The 11688-nt window shown below is 36.0% G+C and overlaps 1 pseudogene across 1 annotated transcript; it reads left to right on the top strand.

Annotated features, from left to right (window-relative positions):
- Positions 1-837: 837 nt before the first annotated feature.
- On the top strand, positions 838-7059 carry LOC103445920 (uncharacterized; annotated as a pseudogene). Its single transcript, XR_011577559.1, has 4 exons — positions 838-1349; positions 2014-2487; positions 2573-2597; positions 5912-7059. The product of XR_011577559.1 is annotated as an uncharacterized protein (transcript).
- Positions 7060-11688: the final 4629 nt, after the last annotated feature.

The raw sequence follows: 11688 nt of genomic DNA, 5'->3' as shown, positions 1-11688 counted from the left end.
TGTGGGGGCATTTGTAGAGCCAAAAATAATCATAAGGCGACACGTGGATTTTTGGGTGAAAATGACAAAATTACCCTTGAGGCACACCAGGACTCCTATGCACGAGTAGTGGGTAATCATCCCTCAATCAAATCAAAAGTGCCCAAAATAGGTAATAATTCAAAACCTATTTAATCCATCCTTATCAAATCCTCTCCACAAGGTAACTCCAAAATCATTCCTCTTTTATTATATTAATTAGCTAATCGATTACGAAATTATTCTATTAATTAGCTAATTAATTGACTTATTATTCAATTATTCCTAGTTAGCTACAAATCATGAACCTCACCCAAAATACCGACCAAGGGGCCGGTCCTCCTCCTCTTAAAGGGGCTGGCCACACCCCTATAAATACTACCTCATTCTCTCCAAAACTAAATTCCAATTCTCTTGCTAAATTCTCTAAATTCTCCAAACACTTTTCCCTCAAAATTCTAACTTTGGCATCGGAGGTTCTTCGGCCAAAGCTCCCCCTCATTCATCGTCAGCGTGTGAGGCTCTTGGCCTTGACATAAGATATTATTTGTTTTGTAGGTGCAATTTTGTCCAAAAACAAAGAGGAAGAAATTTGCATCCACAGAGAACATAATTAAATATGCTCCAGAGTTTATGTTGCTAGATGATGACCTAGCGGCTAATTTGTTTGATGTTACTGCATGGCAACCAATTGTCAAACGTGGAATCTCTCTTTACTTGTTTTCTAATGAGTTAAGTAATGCAAAACACTCTCTATATTAATCGGCACATTCACACCCTCAAGTTTCACACATCTTCATAACTTATCCATCTTCTCTAATGGCTTCCATCACCTTTGAATTAACCTTTAAAAACCAACCTTTCCTCAGAGTCTACGATGATGGCACAATGGAACAGCACAATTTCGATTCATATGTGCCCCCATCTCCAGATCAAGATCTGAAAACTGGTGTCTCCTCCAAAGACATAACCATCTCAGACAACCCCAACATCTCTGCTCTCCTTTACCTCCTAAACATCCATCAAAACAGAACCCCAAAGCTCCCCATCTTGGTTTACTTCCACGGTGGTGGGTTTTATGACTCATCTGCCTTCGGAGGCTTCAACCACCGCTATCTCAACCGCTTGGTCTCGGAAGCCTGAGTGGTAGTTGCTTCTGTTGACTACAGACTTGTTCCAAAGAACCCACTTCCTATTACTTATGAAGATTGTTGGGATGCTCTTCAATGGGTTGCTTCTCAGGGAAGCAACAAAGACTCAGCTGGTAACAAAGAGCCATTGCTAGTCAACTACGGAGATTTTGATAGGCTCTACATTGGTGGTGACCAGTGGCGGATCCAAGATTTTAACTTAGGGTGGTCCCAATATAAAAGCTCCAAAAAAAAAAAAAAACCCAAGACGAAAATATCATTGAACTATTTGGAGATGAACTATTTGGAATATGATTGTCCGAACTAATTGATGATGATTTTCGCTTGTAATATCGTTCCATACTTCTAATTTCTACACATATCAATTAATAAAAAAATCTACATCAATTGATGAAACTAAACAAATATTATATGAAAAACGAGAAATCAGATTCATTTATAAATTTATAATTAGGTCCGTGCCCGTGGGATTCTAATATTATGAATGCCAAAGGCAAAAATGCAGACACAAAGGCAATGACTAGAGAGGTGAACGAAAACATGCCTTGCACTTGTGAGAAACGCACAAATTGTAGAATATATAGTTTATGCCTTCCAAAGGCTGCAGCTTGATCAACTCACTACACTCTACGAAATAGTCCCTGCAATTCCACTACCACCTCAAGTTCGGAAAACAAGCACGGAAACAATATCGAAAGAAAGCACAGATTTTTACACACCCTTTTAGCATCACAAACTAGTTGCACTCCAATTCACAATACATATAGCTAACACATTACACAAAAACACGAAACGAATATCGAAAGAAAGCTGAGGGATAAGCTGAGGGACTTTGTTTAGAGTTCCAAGCCAATTGGGTGCATATGAGGGCAGGTGTTGAAAGCTTGTGTGATGGTGTCAAAATTTTGGGTGCATATTTGGGCCACCCAATTTTTTAGAGTTCCAAGCCAATTGGGTCAGAACCCAAAGGTGAAGATTTTGAGAAGAATCCGATTTGTAAATTTTGGGACTTTGTTTATCCATCAGCTCCTGGACGGATTGATAATCCAATGGTGAATCCAGTGGGTGAGGGTGCACTGATCCTGGCTGGGCTTGCGTGCTCTCGGCTGCTCGTGTGTGTTGCTAGAAAGGATAAGCTGAGGGATCAAGGTGTTTGGTATTATGATTTGGTGAAGGAGAGCGGGTGGAAAGGAGAAGTGGAGCTATTTGAAGTGGAAGGAGATGATCATTGCTTTCATTTCATATCCAGCCTGAGATTGATCCTGATAGTGAGAATGTTAAGAAGGTGTTCAAACGCTTGGGGTTCTCTTCTTATCTAGTTAATTTTATATCATGCTAATAAGTTTCCTCATGGAGCATACGCATGGCTTCTTTTCTTGTCAATTTTATATCATGCTGATAAGTTTCTTCATGAAGTAGAGATTGACTGTACTTTGTTTGGCAAATAAATAAATAAAATTAAATCTGAATTTATACATTGTATCTTGTTAGAGCAAGTCCACCAAAGGACTTTTTGCCCAGCACCTAGCCGAAAAAATAGGCCAGGACCCAGTGAATCCCCTCCAGCCGACCCAATTGACTAGCACCCAGCCCATGCCAGTTTCTAGCCCAGCCCATTTTTGACTGACCAAGGGACTGGCCTGTTTGCTTTTTTGCACTGGTGTGTGGCCTTCAAGCTCACGTGGGCGCGAGTAAGAGACAAGAAATTAGGCGGCGGGGCCCGCGTGCAAGCGCACTCAGACCACAACCCGGGCTCGGCGACGTGGCCCACTTGCAGCCGTTGGATTTCCAACGGCTAGTTATTCTAGACCGTTGGATTTTCAACGGTAAAAAAAAATTGAATTTTACTTTTAAACTGGACCATCCGATCACAGATCAAAGGTCCACGTTTTTTCCGCCAAAAAATTAAGAATTTCACTTTTAAAAAATACAGAAACTTTTTAATAAATTTAGATATTATTATTATTATTATTATTATTTTATTTTTTATAAATTCAGAAATTAACAATAAAATTATTATTTTATAATAAAAAATAATATTTTAATAAAATGGACTAGGCTATTTTTTGTTAAGGGTGGAGATGCTTTGGCCTATTATTGTTCAATGGAGTCTATTACTGTTCACTTGAGTGGATAAATGCGCTGGGTGCTGGCACAGAGTCCTTGGGGGTGGACTTGCTCTTAGAATGCATGAAGTATCCCAACTGCCTTTGTAGATCAAAGTAAAATAAAAAGTGACCTAATTATGGTGTACTCTCCTAACTCCTTATGAAATATTACTGAAGTGAGCAATTTCTTTCAATCCTAACTGCTGAATCAACATTGCTAATTATAAATATTTTTAGGGAGACTTTGGATGCGGTCCTTAGTTATGAATATTCTTTGATTGAAACCTTATTGATTTTTAATTTTTGATCGAGATCCCTGAAATTAATGGATAATTTATTTCTATGTAGGTTACTATATTTTTTAAATTAAAAATTAGAAATTTTAGTTGTTTATATAAATGAGATTTTAAATAAAAAATCATAATTTGTGGGATTAAAAATATTAAAATATAAATATACTATTGTGTGTGTGTGTGTGTGTGTGTGTATATAAACATGGGTACATTCATCAAAATTAACCAAAAAAATTATTGTATCAAAACATGGGTACATTCTTCAAAATCACAAAAAAAAAAGAAAAGATATTAGGCTTAATAACATTAGTAAATTTCTTCGATTAAACTTGACATGGATACATTTTAAAATCCAAGAAAAAAGAATGTACCCATATAGGTTTAAAAATGGATTAGAAAAAAAAAATTGAATAGATTTTATATTTAAAAAATGGTACATTTTACATATAACAAATTGGTATATTTAAGAATGAGTACATTTTAAGATTAAAAAGTTTTACATGAATGGGTACATATAATTAGCATGGGTACATTTAGCAAAATAAAAAGTACAAATAAAAAAAATATATGGGTACAAATACAATAAACTTTAAAAAATATGGGCACAAAAAGAAATTAATATATGGGTACAAATTAAAATTGAAAAGAAAATTGGTACAAATAGAAAAAAAAATTACAAATTAAAAATGGGTACAAACTAAAACTAAAAATATATGATAAAAAATTTAGTCATAAATATAAATATACTAATTGTAACATTTTTAACATTAAATGAATATATTTAGAAATAAAAAAATATTTTATTATTAAAATAATTAATGATGTTATTAATACCCAATGACCTTGATCAAAAATTGAAAAGGAATATGATTTTAATCAATGGAGTAGTAAAAAGAAGGATGAGAACCTAATTTCTCCATATTTTTGTTACCCTTGTTATTCAATATTTCATTTCTTTCGTCATTTAATCGAGCTGCTTCAAATGGTACCATAGCCGGTTTATTCCGAATCGTTAGTTTTACATGACAAGCAAATACACTACTTCAGTTAAACGTGTTTGAGTAATCTTCCACTGCAAAAGACAGTACCCCAAATCGAATTTTCCATAGAAGCAAACCATTTTTATTCGCTTGCTGTTGTTGGACGGTGGGTATTTTCCATTATTTCTTAGTTTTCTAATTTAATGAGTTTGTTTAACAAATCAGTTCACTCAATTCTTTAGCTTGTTAAAGTAAGAGTGGCAAAGAATCTAAGTTCATTTTCTTTTCGCACAATTACTTATATGTGAAATAAATCAAATTCTTGGTGCACTATCTTTATTTTATAAGGATGGTTTCCAACAACAAACTCATCACCAATCCATAACGCAACTATGCTTAAAATGCCTAATAAATTCTGTGATGGTGTAATCGATCACTTATCTATTTGGTTTGATGAGTATGACAACAGTGTGTGATGACTTTTTTCGAGTGTGAATTGTTGGAGCAATATTATAAAATATGACAAACAACAATATAATTTCAATGATAATAATCATAAAGAAATTTACAACATCAATTATATATGAGATTAATATAAATAATTAGAGATAAAGTTAGAAAAATTGACAAACTTGGAGATTAAGGCTTGCATAAATGCAATGTCCTAAAGATAGAATTTTGCCCATACTCTTGTGCTTGTAGTTTGGTAAGAATCCGTCTCCCAGGATTTAACAATCTATAATCCAAAGTCGAAGCACTTTAATATTCAGACTCTGACGAACATTATATATTCTGTACTCTCAAAACATGACTCGAAATTTTACAAACGAAGAATGAGAGAAATAGAGTGGGGAAACCCTATTTCTCAAGGGTAAAAATTAACTCTAATTTTATATATCAAATGATAATGGTTTCATGAGTTTATATAGAACCCATTGTGTTGTTTGGTGTAAGGATGCAACTTTGCATCTATGTAACCTACACCACTCATCAAACTACACGCCCCAAATTACAAATAATATGATGCAATTATTTGCATCAGATGCAACACTTAAGAACAAACAAGATTAATTTTTTCATTCAATATTTTGAAACTAAATACTATAATATCCAATAAATATTATAATATAAATTTCCAACATGAATTTCGTGAAAACAAAATGCAAAAGTTTCAAGGGTGAGAGAACCAGAGTTACTTGACTAGACGAAGACGTATGGTTGCTATTTTGTTTGCTGTTACGTAATGCATTACATCAAGTTTCAAACGCGACATCTCTCTTCATCTGTTTCTTAATGAGTTAAAGGAAAACGCTACCTCTATTAATAGGCATCTTCACACCGTAAATTTTCACACATCTAAGTTATCTATACATCTTCTCTAATGGCTACCATCGCCAAAGAATTAGCCTTTAAGTCCTATCCTTTCATCAGAATCTTTGAAGATGGCACTGTGGAGCGCATTCCTTTTCCGTATTCTTCATATGTGCCCCCATCTCCTGATCAAGATCCAGAAACTGGCGTCTACTCCAAGGACATCACCATCTCAGACAACCCCAAATTCTCGGCTCGCCTTTTCCTCCCAAATCTCCCTCAAAACCAAACCCAAAAGCTTTCCATCTTGGTTTACTTCCATGGTGGTGCCTTTTGCATGGCGTCTACCTTCTCATTCCTTCACCAACGTTATCTCAACCGCTTGGTCTCAGAAGCCAAAGTTGTAGCTGTCTCTGTTGAGTACAGACTTGCCCCAGAGAACCCACTTCCTATTGCTTATGAAGACTGCTGGGCTGCTCTTCAATGGGTTGCTTCTCACTCAATTAACAAAGGCTCCTCAGATGGTAACAAAGAGACATGGTTACTCAACTATGGATATTTTGACAGAGTTTACATTGGTGGTGATAGTGCAGGTGGAAATATTGCACATAACCTAGTTATGAAGGCAGGAGTTGAGGGCCTGTGTGGTGGTGTGAAAATTTTGGGGGTATTTTTGTCCTGTCCTTATTTTTGGGGTTCCAAGCCAATTGGGTCAGAGCCTAAAGGTGAAAACTTTGAAAAAACTTTACCTTATTTGGTTTGGGACTTTGTTTATCCATCAGCTCCCGGAGGGATAGACAATCCGATGGTGAATCCGGCGGGTGAGGGTGCACCGAGCCTTACTGGACTAGGGTGCTCTAAGCTGCTTGTGTGTGTTGCTGGAAAGGATCATCTGAGGGATCGAGGTGTTCAATATTATGATTTAGTGAAGGAAAGCGGGTGGAAAGGAGAATTGGAGCTGTTTGAAGTGGAAGGAGAGGATCATTGCTTTCATGTTTCGCTTGGGATCGAGACCAAGACTGATCAGACGGAGACTACGACTGAGAATGTTAAGAAAATGTTCAAACGCTTGGCATCATTTCTTGTGTAGCTAAATTTATGTCATGCTAATGAGAATCCTCAATTCCGCATGAAGCACAATGTGACTGTCTTTGGTATACAAAATAAATAAATAAAACTAGATATGATGAATTATGTACATTGCAACATCTCATCTTGTTAGCGAAGTAACCCAACTTGCTTGTTGATCAAAGTAAAAATAGTGACTCTCCTAATTTTTTATGAAATATTTATCTATCTATTATTTTCATCATTTAATTAAGCTGCGTCAAGTAGTACCATCGTCAGTCTCACATAATAAGTAGATACACTAGTGTAGTGAAAGGTCTCTGAGTTATTTTCCAATGCAAAAGAAACTGCCTCAATTGGAACTTTCTTTAAAACAAAACAAAACAATTCTATTTTCCTGCTGTTGTTGGAGGGTGATTTTTTTCCTTAATTTGTTTGTTTTCCAATTAATGAGTTTGTTTCACATATCATTTTGCTCAAGAGTGACAAAGAATCAAATTCTTTGTGCACCATAAGCATATGGAAGTTCTTTGTATGAACGCGACCTAAATTTTGATTTTTTTTTTCGCATTCTTTAATTCATTATGAAAGTCCTAGGATGAATACTAATTTAACCTAGAGATGTAAATAGATTCCAACTTAATACTAATTAAAATTATGATTTAAATTAACCAGTTATGCAAACTAAATTCTACACAAATATTCAACATTAATATAAAGAGTGCGCACATGATGTAGGATTTAATGAGGCAAAACCTACCACTGGGAAAATCCTCGAACTACCAAACCAGGAAGCACTAAGAAAGAAAGAATACATAAAGACTTACAAAAACTCATCAACTAGACAACCTTACTAGCTGGCAGCTTTGTCTTTGCACTTTGATACTCAATCTTTCTTCAACCTTCGAGTTGAAGTGACACGACACTAATGCGGTCGTCAATCTCCTTCCCTCGAACTTTGCAATATCCTAACTTGATCATGCATAATGTATATATGATGAAATGTTTGTTAAAAAACAATCAATTACGAAAATCACAATACATATTTTCATAATTGATATTCAATTAAAAACTCAAATGAAAGCAGGATGAAAAATAATATTTTCTCTTAAAAACACATGCTGTCAAAAACACAAAATAGCAGCAGTATAAAAATTATTTTTCTTGCTCAAAACAAATATTCATGCATGCTTTCTCCAAAGACATGACTTCTCATGTATAGACAAAAATCACCGCACACAAGATAAGAACGGCAAAACCATTTCAACATCCAGATAAACAATAAGTTTATTTTAAAGCATGCAATCAGATAAATCCCACCAACAAAAGATGTGTTTTAATAATAAATGTAGAAAGGATAACTCATCTTAAAGAGATAAAACACATGATGGTTAAGAGTCCTATCCCAAATACAATAACATGGGATATCTGATGAATGTAGTTGGATGCGTGCATGCAAACGTACCTGAATAAGTATCTCGTTTACGTAACATCCTTGCGATTGAAAGTGTGAGAGACATCCTTAGACGTAAACAGTTACAATTGAAAATATGTAACAAGTCTAAATTATTACAGACTCATGCATTTTATCAAGAATTGCCAATTTTGCACTAACACATTATTTTGACAACCAATATTGGTTCAGGAAACTTAAAAACGTATGTTGGTTTATAAACTTTTGGTAATATATAGTAGTTTTCATATGCTTATATGACAGTCATAGAGAGTAGCATTCTTATGCAGGCATGTCTTTCTTCTTTCAACAAAAGAGATCATTTTTGGGAGAAGGATGAAAGACATGTCCACATAGAGGAGATTTTATTACAATTTGTGAAAAACTTGTTTAGATATAGATGCCTTTTATCCTATTTCTTTTTACTAAATATTTGTGTGTGTTTAAGAAGATGTTTAATTTTCCTAAGTATCACAAACAAATGAGTTATTCTTAAATTATGAAAGGATGGGGGTCTTTTGGTCTAGGTCAAAGAAAAAAAATCATAAGAATCGTTCAAATAGGGTTTTTTTTTTGGGGGGGGTGGGGGAGGAAGGTATCCATACGAATCTATTTCTTTTTACTAAATATTTGTGTGTGTTTAAGAAGGTGTTTAATTTTCTTAAGTATCACAAACAAATGAGTTATTCTTAAATTATGAAAGGATGGGGGTCTTTTGGTCTACGTCAAAGAAAAAAAAATCATAAGAATCGTTCAAATAGGTTTTTTTTTTGGGGGGGGGAGGAAGGTATCCATACGAATGATCGTATAGAGTAATACAATTTTGTCCAAGTATAATGACCTATCTTGATAGTGCAAACGTAATATAGTTTTAAATAGCATTGTTTAGTGTAACCTTGGAGTATGAATGTTAACGTTATAGTGTAGCCATACTTTTCTTGTAATTCATACATCGAATATTATCATACCTTGAATATCCACAGGCCAATTTTTAGCCTTTTTTTTTTTTTACAAAACCCAACTTCAATAGAGGGCTATGCCAAAACCAAGTGGATTCCACAAGGCCAAATTAGAGCCTTTTGGCTATCGGCCTGGGCATGTTGAGTGTAACAACCTATTCTAAAAATAGGTGCAAATTACAATTATGCCCTCATGTTGGGCTTTGTCATTCCGGCCCAAATCTTTGGGTTGGGGACTCTCAAACCCAAAACTTGGCCCATAGCTTTTGTTTTTCCCTCACCCGTGACACATCTCTCCCTTCTTCCCCTTGCTCGACACCTCTCTCGCACTCACTCTCTCTAACTCTCAAATTCTCTCATTCACTCTCTAAGCTCTGAGAGCTTTACCCTTGCTCTCACTTCGATTCTCTTACAAACCCAGCCCCAAAATCACATATTTGGAATCCCTGAGACTCAAGGAACTCAAATACATCCTTGCATGCACCATTGGAGCACCATTTGAGTGGTCCACCATTGGACCCGAGAGCTTCAAACTTCAAAACTCAAAACCCAGGTGAGATTTCTCGTTTAACCTTTATATTCATGGGTTAAACCTTGTCTAGTGATGATTTGAGGTCGAGTTTTGGACTATGTATTCATGCATGCACTCTACTTTCTATTTCCATATTTTCGGCGAGGTTTCGGCTAGTTGTAAATCATTTCAAGCCACTAATCAACTTTGTCTTGTTATATCTTTGGTATAATTTGGTTTCTCATTAGTTTAGCTTCGTTTTGATGTTTAAATGTTGAATTTTGGTCGAGTTTTAACCCCAAATCAAAGCCCAGGAGTTTCCTAGCCAAAAGTTCGATTTTCTTCTTTGATGGGTCAGTGACCCGCGAGCTATTTTGAGTCAACCCAACTTGAACCCAAACTTAACCCAAATCTAACTTGTCATCCGGCCTAGTCCACTAACCCTTTAAACCTTTAACCTAGGCCCAATCTAGTAACCCTAGCCCAAACCCAATCCTTTAAACCCGACCCAAAACCTTTGGCCCAACCCAGCAAACCCAGTTTAACCCATCAGACCTGAGCCAGATCTGACCCGACCCGAGCCTGAAACCTAGATTCCACGATCGATGCCTGTGTGTAGAGTACATGCACCTCCGCCATCGTCCACGGTGGCACTAGCGACTTTTTCGACGACCCAACTCGGCATGTGGCCTTCTAGGCCACTGCCCGGTGGCGGCGCGAGCGGTAGCACGTGGGGGAACCCGAGGTCCCTCCGTAGGTTTTTCAACGTGCCGAATCCAAATTCGCTATCCATTTTCTTAAATTCCATCATTTTAGTAGCGTGGTATTAAATAGTCTCTATTTGTGTATAGGTGCATCAGTTGGAAGTGATTCAATCTTCCCTAGTTCGAGCAGCTCCCCAAGAGCGAAGTTTTTGTGAGTGGACCCCTTCTCAAATTGAATATTTTATAACTATCGGACTAGCATGCATTTCGTATTTCAGGATTTGAATATGTCTTATATGATGCTTTACTTTATGGAGTTCTGCATTTATGATTTATCGAGTTTACGTTTTATGAAACGTTATCAAATGTTTAACTCACACTTTATGAAAGGTTACGATATTGCTTTTATACTTTATGAGATCTTATGGATTTTACGAACATGGTTTTTGATGATGATTTGAGCTAGAAAGTTTCTATGATGCTTTACTTTATGGAGTTCTGCATTTATGATTTATCAAGTTTACGTTTTATGAAACGTTATCAAATGTTTAACTCACACTTTATGAAAGGTTACGATATTGCTTTTATACTTTATGAGATCTTATGGATTTTACGAACATGGTTTTTTATGATGATTTGAGCTAGAAAGTTTCTATGATTTTATGAATAGATGCTTTGAGCATTTGAGCTTTAACGCTTGATACGAGTTTTGAGATATGTTTTTATTGATTATATAATAGGTTATCATACGACACATACACACATCAAGGGTATTAGTCTATGGTCATAGGACACAGTTGAGGATACTTATGTTATACCCCCAACTTCACTGGTGAAACCAATGTCAGATAGCTTCACTAGCCATGGCTAGTGTCTGTGTGTTATGCTATATATAGATATATTTCTTCTTTGGCATAACCCAATGTCGTACTTCACCTTCGGGTGATGGGACCTACCATATTTCTTCATTGGCGTAACCCAGTGTCATACAGCTTCATCTTCGGGTGATGGACAGGTACTGCCTTCGGGCGACTATGATACCTCTAGAGAGTGCATTTTTGATGAGATTTATGGATTTGCCTTCGGGCATTTTGAGCGTCGAGGCATTTCCCTACTAGTGACTTTGTGACCT

This window comes from Malus domestica, chromosome 16 (genome assembly GCF_042453785.1).
Source record: "Malus domestica chromosome 16, GDT2T_hap1".
In the NCBI taxonomy this organism is placed as follows: domain Eukaryota; kingdom Viridiplantae; phylum Streptophyta; class Magnoliopsida; order Rosales; family Rosaceae; genus Malus; species Malus domestica.
The sequence above is the reverse complement of the archived record's forward strand: the minus strand, read 5'-3'. Positions and strand labels throughout refer to the sequence as shown.